The sequence below is a fragment of the Silurus meridionalis genome, chromosome 11 (assembly GCF_014805685.1).
Source record: "Silurus meridionalis isolate SWU-2019-XX chromosome 11, ASM1480568v1, whole genome shotgun sequence".
Classification (NCBI taxonomy): Eukaryota; Metazoa; Chordata; class Actinopteri; order Siluriformes; family Siluridae; genus Silurus; species Silurus meridionalis.
Window position 1 is genome coordinate 4,381,781 of NC_060894.1, and position 11,275 is coordinate 4,393,055.

Sequence of the window (11,275 nt, forward strand, 5' to 3'; positions counted from 1 at the left end):
TTTTATTTTTTGCTGTTACTACAAAAGTTAAATTCAAGTTTACCTTTAGAGTCATTTCTGAAATTTCAGGAGGTCCCTGGGAGGTTACCACACTCATAATACTGAGGAAAATGGCTGCAAACCTTGTTAAGTGTTTTGCTGCTTTCACTGTACAAAAGAGGTAAAACAGGACAAAATGAAATTCATGTCAATTTAATCATTAAATAGATTTCTTGTCAAAGTAATATAATAATACTCTGTTTATTCCATGAAAAGTGCATAAACTCACATGGTACTATTTTGACAATACTGCAATAATGCATACATTTAATGTAGCATGAGTGTCATATTTTTTTTCTTTCTTTTAATATGAGAATTATAAACATAAACATTTAAGTTTAACATGTCATACAACATTTGTTATATTCTAGTTTAAATGCATCAAATAACTTTATACCCAAGCTTTAGGCACAAGGTAGTACAGTTACATTGTACCAACCAAGAGCGAACCAGGAGCAAGAAAATAAAAGACTGCAAATAATAGGGTTGTAAGAGAGTCTAAAATAAAATAATGGACCAAAGCGAAACTAAAGGTGAGCTTCAGAATTGGGATCCCATGGGACCCAACAAAACATGTTGTGAATGTGGGTAGTTAGATATGAAGCATGCAGTACAAAGAAAGTATTTTTTAAAGTAAGGGCATAATAAATGTGGAGGATTGGAGGTTTCTAGGTCACTAGGTCTAAATAAGTTGACTAGGTTAGATTTGAGAAAATAAAACCAAGTGATCTATTAGAAGAAAATGCCTCTAAAATCATGGGCTATTTGTCGAGAACGTCTGCAAGAAAAGCATTGGTGAGAATAATAGATTTGTGATTTGTTCTAATTGAAAAACACCTGATTTCCTTTAGTCCTGTTTAGAAAATAGCTCGAACATTTACACAGTTTTTATTCTGCTGGGAAGTAAATAATTCTCAGAAAGCTTATCTTTATGGAATCATTAACCAAAACTAGTAGCTAATGTAATATAGTGCATTACCTCATTACATTATAGTAGTTTAAAGTTTAGCATGTGGATATTAAGTCACATTTGGAATCTTGGATATAATTGCATAGAGATTTAAATCAAATGTAAAAGCTCCATCCAAGCTGTTATAATGATACCAGGCTATGGTTTAGTAGTATTTAGTAGTGTTTGATTGCCAGCAGCATATTTGTTTTGGAAATATAAAACAATAAGATATTTGTTTGAATTAAGATTCCTAAGTGTCGAGAAAGGACTGATATAGGGGATGCTTTTTTTTAAATGCTAAACCTACCACAATGAAACCACAACATTCTATATGAAGTATCTATGAATACAAGTCCCTGTGTAAGTTGTTACTAAGAAAATGTAAACATATTAGTAATAGTGCTTTAATATAAACATGTGCAACTGTCATAGAAGATTTCATAGAATTTAGTCAATAATTCAACCTCATAATACTAATGTCAGGTTTAAAAAGTCTTACCTGTATTGGCCATAATGTTCACAGCTTTTTAACTGCAGATGGTCACATGGATATTTGACGACATCCTATCAGAGTTTTAAAAGTGAAACAGTCAGTAAACTGAGTTTCTTTTTCTTTACAGCTTCAGTACTTGATCCTTTATCTTAGATACAGAGTGTTGTGGGTTTAATTTACATTAATTGCAAACTGACATCCAAGTTGTCAGTAGTGACTCTGCCTTAACAACAGTTACAATGGCTGCTAGGCATACATTTATTTATTTATTTTTTTATGTCCTTAGATTTATTCAAACATAAACATATATCAAATATTATTATAATTATTTTTATTTTAGTTTTACATTATATATAATGTAAATGTATACATGTAATATATACATGTGTGTGTGTGTGTGTGTGTATATATATATATACACACGCACACACACTATAAAGCCTTTACATTATTACATTATAACATTATGACCAGTGAGTGGGATATATTGATATATTGGACAGCAAGTGAACATTTTGTCTTCATGTTTGACGTGTTTGAAGCAGAAAAAAATGGGCAGGCATTAGCAAGTTTAACAAGGGCCACATTGTGATGGCTAGACGACTGAGTCAGAGCATCTTCAAAACTGCAGATTATGTAGGGTGTTCCCTGTCTGCAAATATATATACACTTTTTTTCATTAATTTTTTGAAACTAAAAATACAAATATTTTATTAACAATAAAAAATTTTGTCTCCTTTTTTTTTTTTAATCAAAAATGCTTTTAATTGTTTACTTTATATATATATATATATATATATAAAGTAAACATTGAAGAAATATATAATTATTATTATTTTTTTTGTTATTTAAAACATTAGGAAATATAAATAACCATACAAATAAATAAAAAAAATCAACATTGTTGTTATTTATAGCATCTGTTTTTAAATTCCCCAAATGTACACACCTTTATTAATTGCATGTTTATCTTTGTGTGTGTTCTTTACATGGAAAACATGCTTAACATATTTAGACTAGAAAACCCTTTCATTTAAAATAACAATAATACATAATCAACATTTTCTGTAAATTCACTGGAAGCAAGTGTTAATAATGAACTGCAAGAGTCCAAAATAAAATTAGGCAAAAATACTGAAAATAAAAAGGCTATTACATACAGCTCGCTTTTTTGTTCTAGTAATTAAAAAGTCTTACCTTCAAGAATCTGGCATGCAACAGGTATGTATGTGTCTTTAACAGGGTTGTGGAAAGACTGTTAGCTTTTTTTGTCGTCCTGGCAGCTGACTCACAGTCAAGTATAATAATCAGTGAGTAATGACTGTTACACTGTTACAGTCCTGCAGAACCAGTTCGGTTTTCTTTTTTTTGTTTTTTGTTTCCTTGTTCTATTGTGTGAGGCGTTAAATAGTGGTTCTCACACACACCCACTCAAAATTCCAATAGAAAAAACAATTCTGGTTGTCTTGAACTGTGATGTCATAAAATAATTATAATTAAGCACAAACATTAAGAACACACACATATACGTATTTTTTGCTTTGGTTCGGAAATCAGTGACAAGTTATTTACTTACGATTTATAATGTGTTATACAATGCATATTTATTTCCATTTTCACTAAATAAAAATTAGGATTAGAAAATAAATTTCTAGATGATCTTTCAAAAGAAAAAAAAAACAGTTAACATGTTTTAGGTTCATCCTGCATGTATCTTAACCTGTTCTTTTGTTGCTGCATCTAATAGGCAGAGAAAGGACAATTACTTCAAGCTTTAAAAAGAGGCTGAATTGAATGCGGATCTTTGTTGCATAACACTTACTCAGATTACTTAGCTTAACTATTGAATTCCAGTCTGCTTTTACTGCATTTCATAGCAATACATAAATAAATCAGCCCATAGTGTAACAAACATCAAAAAGGGATTTCCTTATTTTTGCTTAAATAGAATGAAAAGAGGACAGAACTAAACTAAACTGCGTCCAGTTACAAATTTTATAGGATGGATTGGGATGAAAGATTGTGATTGTGGCCTGCTATAAAGCTTTGACTGTAAACCTTGAGTCCAAGAGTTCAAGATCTGGGTGTCTGGAAGATCAATACAGGAATGTTGCTTATGTCAATACATTTTCTAGATAACATTCATTTTCATACTTGAACCCTAGATTTTTTGGGTTTAATACAAAAATGTAAAATGTATGCATTCTTAATTGCACAACTCATTTCTATATATTAATTGGCACTCGTACCGTTAAAAAACCCGAAGTGCTACTCTAAGTGTGATATCGCCCTCTTGTGGGCATGAGAGGAATGACAGTAATAGAGTACAAGCTTGGTAGAGAATGCTCAAAAATAAATTGTGAGAAGTGTGTATAAAAAAGGTATGTTTGGAGAAATAAAAAGGTTTTCTGCCAGGACACTGAAAAACTGTTGCCCATGGTTTACTATGTGGATAAGAACAAACCTAAGATTATGCACTGGTGTGTTTTAGAAGCTCAGTCAAATATGAGATGGGGACAGTTTAGTTCTATATCAGACTGTACATCGAGTCGATTATTTTTCACCAAATGTTAAGACTAACACAGCAATGCTCTTTGTTTTGTCCCATCACACACACATATTGTATAAGTATTAAATATTTTTTTGTAAAAAAAATTATACTTAGTAAAATCTACTAGTCTACTTGTGATTATCAGTACAAATATAATAAATGATGTTGGAAAGTGTATAGAAATATACATGTTTGGTATATTGTTAAGTGTGGGGACAATAACAGAAGCATTATGAATTATGAATATGGTTACTACATTAATCACACCCTTTTTTCCTTCATCCCACATAAAAAAATGGCCATCAAGACCTACACACACTCTGACTTGAACAATATATATATATATAAAGGCATTAGCTACATTGGGGGAAATAATTATTTGAACCCCTGCTAATTAAGAAATAAACAGTCTAGATTCTTATGGTTTATTCTAACAGAGAGCGACAGAATATAAACAAAGCCCATTTCAGCCATGTGCAGGTCTACAATCTTGTCCCTGACATCCTTTGATGGCTCTTTGGTCTTGTCCATTGTGGTGGAGAGGTTTATATAGAAGAGGTTGATTCTGTGTTAGGTGTCTTTTATACACATAATGAGTTGATATTAGGAGTAATTTTCCTAAAGGGACAGGATTCATTTGTGTCTGTGGAAGTTAGACTGTTCATTCATTTGTAAGGGGGTAAATTTACAAAATCAGCAGGGGATCAAATAACAATTTCCCCCAATGTATACGAATCAATATGCAATAATTCAACGGAACGAATTGTTTAAAAAGATTTTTGAAGATCATATTAAGATGAGTTTTGAAGTAAAACACATTGAAGGTGGTGATAAACCAGGACATTTTGAGAATAACATTATCCCAAAATAGAACAGAAATAGGAATTATACAAAGATGCTGTTTGTGGACTACAGTTCAGCGTTTAACACCATAATTCCATCCACGCTAACCTCTAATTTGGAGGACCTGGGACTCAGCCTGCTGCTGTGTCAATGGATCTCTAACTTCCTGACAGACAGACCACAAGCCGTACAGGTGGGAAAACACACCTCATCCACCCTCACCCTCAGCACTGGAGCTCCCCAGGGTTGTGTTCTGAGCCCCCTGCTGTACTCTCTGTAAACATATGAGTGTGTAGCCACTTCCAACTCCACCACCATCATCAAGTTTGCTGACGACACTGTTGTGGTGGGCCTGATCTCCAACAACGACGAGACGGCCTACCTACAGGAGGTTAAAAGCCTTGAGAGATGGTGCCAGGAGAACAACCTTCTCTTGAACATCAGCAAGACTAAGGAGTTGATAGTGGACGAAGCAGGAGCAGTCATACCAACTGCTAAATATCAACGGGACCCCAGTGGACAGTTTCCGGTACTTAGGTTTTCACATCACACAGGACCTGTCTTGGTCCTGTCACACCAACACCCTGGTGAAGAAGGCCCGGCAGCGTCTGTACCATTTGAGACGCTTAAGAGACTTTAAACTTCCCTCTCATGTGCAAAAGACTTTTTACACTTGCACCGTTGAGAGCGTTCTGCGGCTAGCATCACTTCCTGGTTCGGGAACAGCACCATGCAGGACAGACGAGCCCTACAGAGGGTGGTGCGTTCAAGCGGAACATACCATCCACACCGAGCTTCCTAACCTGCAGGACATCTACAGCACGTGGTGCCGGACCAGGGCCAGAAAAATTGTGAAGGCCTCAGCCATCCCAAGAATGGACTCTTTTCTTTGTTACGTTCAGGGAAACGCTTCTGCTCCCTGAAAGCAAACAGAGAGAGAATGAGGAGGAGCTTTTTCCTGAAGGCTATTTAGCGTTTGAACCAGGAAACACCCAGGATCTAGAACTGGTCCACTTTCTCTCCATCGTCACACTTTCTCTGCACATTTTTTTTCTTTTCGTACTACCACACTTTAATTACTTTAATCTCTGGACTGTCACTTTAACTCTGGACTTGCACAGTGAACTTTATACCACACCATACCACACACGGTCACTTTAAGGACAATCACATCAACCACCTTAAATTTTTACCGTTTTACTGTTTTAAATATTTTATATTTTATATAGTTTAGACTCTTTATTTATCTGCCCTCTTTTTTCTTCGTGTATCTTTTTCTCTACCCTATTCCCTCATGCCGGACCGTCATAAAAAGCATTTCACTGCATGTCGTTCTCTGTATGTATGTGTATGTGACAAATAAAATTTGATTTGATTTAAAATAGAGATAATGAAACCATAGCTCTAATATAATTTAAGATAAGATAAGATAAGATAAACCTTTATTCGTCCCACAGTGGGGAAATTTCTATGTTACAGCAGCAAGACAAAGAAATAAAGATAGATGCAAATATATATAAAAAAAAGAAGAATATACAAAAAAATAAAAAACAGAAATAAAAATAAATAATAATAACAATAATAATAATAATAATAACAAAGAAATAAAAATAAATGCAAATATCTAAAAATAATATACATATACTACAATACCAGTATATATACAGTACAATGTAATAATACAAATAGGAATTTACATGTCTTGTATATGAAATCCAAATAATTCCAGTTTCTAACTGGATGTATGGTCTCAACTCTGGTTAAACATATTTACTGGCTATTAGAATGTAGAGAGATGATAAATATAAATATTTATAAAGGTACAGTACTTGAATGTTTTGCGTCAGCGTCACAACAGCCCCATAAAGTGCCCCTCACAGCCACCAGAGGTCACTATTACCACTATTTTAGTTCATTTGCTCATATCCTGTTCAGTTCTTGCTCCTGAATCCTTAAACTGCATGATTTGCTATTTCTGTTAGTTAGTCAATGCACAAGGCAGCACACTATTTAATAACGATATAAGTCAAATTCAAAATATAGAAACATTTTTATTAAACATGTCCGACGCACAAACATACTTGCATTCAATAGTCTGGGAATTTCTGACCTAATTAAATACTTTGCAAATTAAAAAACAATGTTTCAGAAGCACACTTTTCCTTGCAGAATTTGAGTTATTCTTGCATGCACAATATGCTTGCAAGATAACCTGAAGTAGTTCATGGTTGACTTTCTGCCTTGTTTTTTTGATTGAGTGTAACATTTGCTACAATAATCTATTCTTCCGTTTATTCATGCAACACTTCCTGTGCCAGTGAGTGCAAACAAATATTAATAGCTCCGCACCCATGTTTGACAAGGTTTTTGTCAACATACCGTTGATGGTTGTGAATAATGAGTTTTGTTCCACACTACTTCTTTCCAAAATACCACTGGCTGTTCTAGATGTTGCTTTGCATATCTGCCTATGTGATGATGCTGTTGTAAGATTTCCTTCTAATGACTCTTTCTTTCAGATTATACAATCAGTACAATCTTTGTGTCATCTAAATCCTCCTCTAGGTCTTTTGCTGTATTATGGGCATTTTGCTTTGCCTTTCTGTCTTGCATATGAACAGTTTTATTATGAGAACATCAAGCCTTTCCAGATGTTGATTTCTACAGTTTCCCTTAACGCTTATTTCTATTTGCAGGTAAAACTTGCAAACTGGAAGCGCGTCTAATTTTTCAACTTCCGTTTAACCTTGATCCTCAGTCAGTTGCATAGAGGAGTGTTAAAACAATTGGGCTGAAGTGAGAAAATGTAATAACACCTGTACTATAAATTCAAATGTTACACAATATTGGTAATAAAATGCATTAAGATTTTCACAGTCAGAAATGTATCTATTATAGTTACAGTATAAAATAATAATGGTATCTCTTTTTAAGCTTTTACTTTTGTTCATACTTCTTATATCAGTTATTAGTTAAAACCTTTTACATTTTTTTTATTTGTTTATGCCAAGCATCTAGTTTTATAGACATAATAATGTACAAGAATCAGCTGCATTAAAAGGATTTCAAAGATCTGAAATTGATATTAATACATAGTTTCACACACAAACCAAAGGATGCTTCAGCTTGTAATTTATTAAATGTTACACAGTGATATTATGTGATATGACATTTTTCATAATTATGTATACTTTCATATGTCCATACACGTGTAACTGTGTTTAATTTAATAATATTGATAACGTTAAAGAAAAAATATTGATAGAGTTGGAAAAAATATATATATTATAGGATACAAGTGTAATTAATCCCTGACCAAATATTGTTGATTTATTATTACAATTTTCTAAGGCATGAATATAATATTAACTATAACATGAGAATTTAGTTTTAGGTCTTACCTTGGCTCCAACCATCACTTATCTTACTATACATGAGCAAGTTTGAGAGAGCACTCTGAGCCTTCGAGATGATTAGCGCTGAATGTTCACCATACAGATGTCTTATCTATAAAGAGTTATGTTTCACTTGCTAGACCAGTTTAAATATTAATCTTTGTTTTTATCTTGTTTCCTGATTCCAAGTTATTGGTCTAGTCAAATCAAGCCAACCTTCAATTATAAAAAAAACCAGAATCTGACCCAATCTGCTTTACACATCAGTTAAAACAAATACGCAGTAGCAAAACTATGTTTGAATATGGAGCCACAATAAAAAATAATTTTATTGATAGTAAAATACCTTTGAATATTTTTAAATATGGCAAATAACTCATCCAGGTTAATGGGTCAACCTATAAATATATAGACACCTGACTTCCACATCCACATGTGCTTTTTTTTAACTGTTACAATAAAATTAGAGCACCCAATTGTCTACCATGGTGTAGCATAAAGAATCTCTTTTACTGGCACAAACATGATGACGTTTTACCAGTGGCGATGCCATGCTGAAGCATCCTGAGGTTGCGCCAGCTTCAGTTGTGTTCCACCTCATGAGGATTTTGGTCCTTCAAAAGATAGATGCTGAACGTGCAAACATCCTGAACCATCTAGAAATGTATGAGTGCCCTTTGGATCCCACTCAGTTTTGACATCAGACTTTTTTGAACATTTAAATGCTCTGGCATGGAGTTGTTGGTATTGGATCTATGACGATCTCAGATATTGAGTTATGAGTTTATGAATTGCTCAGTAGCTCCTGGTTCCAAAACGTCAATTGACTGTAGAAGACTGTAGAAAGGACATTACTCCTAATCACACTCTTCGGTGCTCATGTTAGTTCTCACTCTCCGGTGTTTTCTATTGTTTTGAGATTTATAATCACACTCTTGATATCACTGAAATGAGGATGGTTCACCTTTTGAGTCTGGTTCCTCTGAAGATTTCTTTCTCATAACATCTTAGGGAGTTTTTCCTCCTCACAGTCGCCCCAGGCTTCATCATCAGGGATAAACACGTATCATTCACAAATAATTTTTGTTCTACAATTCTAACGATCTGTAAAGCTGCTTTGAGACAATGTTCATTGTAAAAAGTGATATAGAGAAAAACTTGAACATAAAGTGGAAGAATTGAATTGGTCTGCACAGAGTCCCAGGTTTTCATTGCACACATTTGGAATGAACTAGTGTCAGAGTGCCAGATCTTCTTAACTGATATCAGTGCTCAACCTCATTGATGCTCTTGGGGTTGAATTTCTACAAACATGCTCGAAAATCCAATGGAAAGCTTTCCCAAAAGAGTGGTGGTTTATGATAATGGGGCCAAAACAATAGTGGGGCCAACAATAATGCACATGAATTAATAATGTCTCCTCCCAAAACCACATACAGAAACAGTCATATTGTTGGTTGATTTTGTTGTTGGTTTTCACAGACATACTTAAAATATCTTAGTTTCTTGATTTTTCCACTATTATTGCAAATTATTGGTTAAATGCAGTTCTGTAAATTGTAAAATCTTTTTCTGTGGATATTAAAGGTCTTTATAGGGTTATTTTCACGTTGTGCAGCCTTTTAGTGTTACAGTAAATACATTTGGAAATGGTTAAAAATATAAAAAATAAAATTTCTGCTTATTGATCTTATTTTGTTTTTTTTTTTCGTTTATGGTCCTGTATTATCTAGTTCGTGTATATTGTTATATTGTATTATCTAGTTCGTGTTTGCTGATCACCTGACCTCTGCCAGTTTAATGTTTATATTTCTCTCTCATGATTTGGATTTATTTGCATTAACTATTAAAAAAAACTTTCTACCCTTATTTGCATTCAATTGTCCTTGCATTTAATGGCAACTTAAATAAAGGTAACAAAATAAAACTGACATAAATAATGTTTAAATGCTTCTGAACAGATTGATTGTAAGCTTGGCCAGTTGGCTGATACCAAAAAAAGTTTATCAGCCCACCTATTCAGAGAGGATCTTGCTCATCTCTCTTGTAATTTAGAGGACTTGTTTACTGTCCAGGCCGGAGAATCATGACCCTCTTTTCCCACCCTGGAGAAATTTTTAATTGTATTAAAAATAGATTGAACTTGATTAAGTAATTATATATGCCATATATATATATATATATATATATATATATATATATATATATATATATATATATATATATATATATATATACTGTACATGTCTCGTTTTAGGGTAGAATAAAAGGGAGACACCTGCTGGCAGAGACAAGATTTTTGGCCTTGATGAATCTTTTTAAGTCCTTGCTGTCTCCATGTCTCCATGACTCCTTTTTATACTCATTAGATTTGATTGTTTTGCTATTTCAGGCTTTTTTGCATTATGCTTTATGGCTATTCTTATGATAAAGCTTTAGGCTAAAAGTTTTTTAAAACCAGATGAGCTTTCTCACAAGAGAAATAAACTTCTTTTGGTTTAATATTCATGATAGAATTTGGGTATGTTGCCAAATTATTATTTACCTAATGATATACACCAAACATGAACGGACAGACTAGAAGACAATTGAAATATCAGTGGTACATCACCAGCTTGTAAAATAGCAGGTTATTTGTCATGCATTGGAACACTGAGTGTGCACTAAACCATACAGTATGACTGGATATTAATAGTGGCCTGACATTGTATTGAATGCTGTTGTTCAAAAGTGGTGAACATAGTACACAAACTATGCTCTAGAGTAAAAGTAGAGATACGCTTATTATAATATTTTTCCAATAGGAGTAAAAGTGCTCCCTTCAAACCTTTGAGTTAAAGTAAGAAAAGAAGACAGGGTTTAAAAATGTATTAACCAAAAACATACAGCAACTGTTCTTTTTTTTCCTTTTTTCTGTTACAAATAATTAACTTTGTAAAAAGAATACATAAAAATTAAATAAAGTGTAGTAAATATAATGAAAGAGAATATTGATAATATTG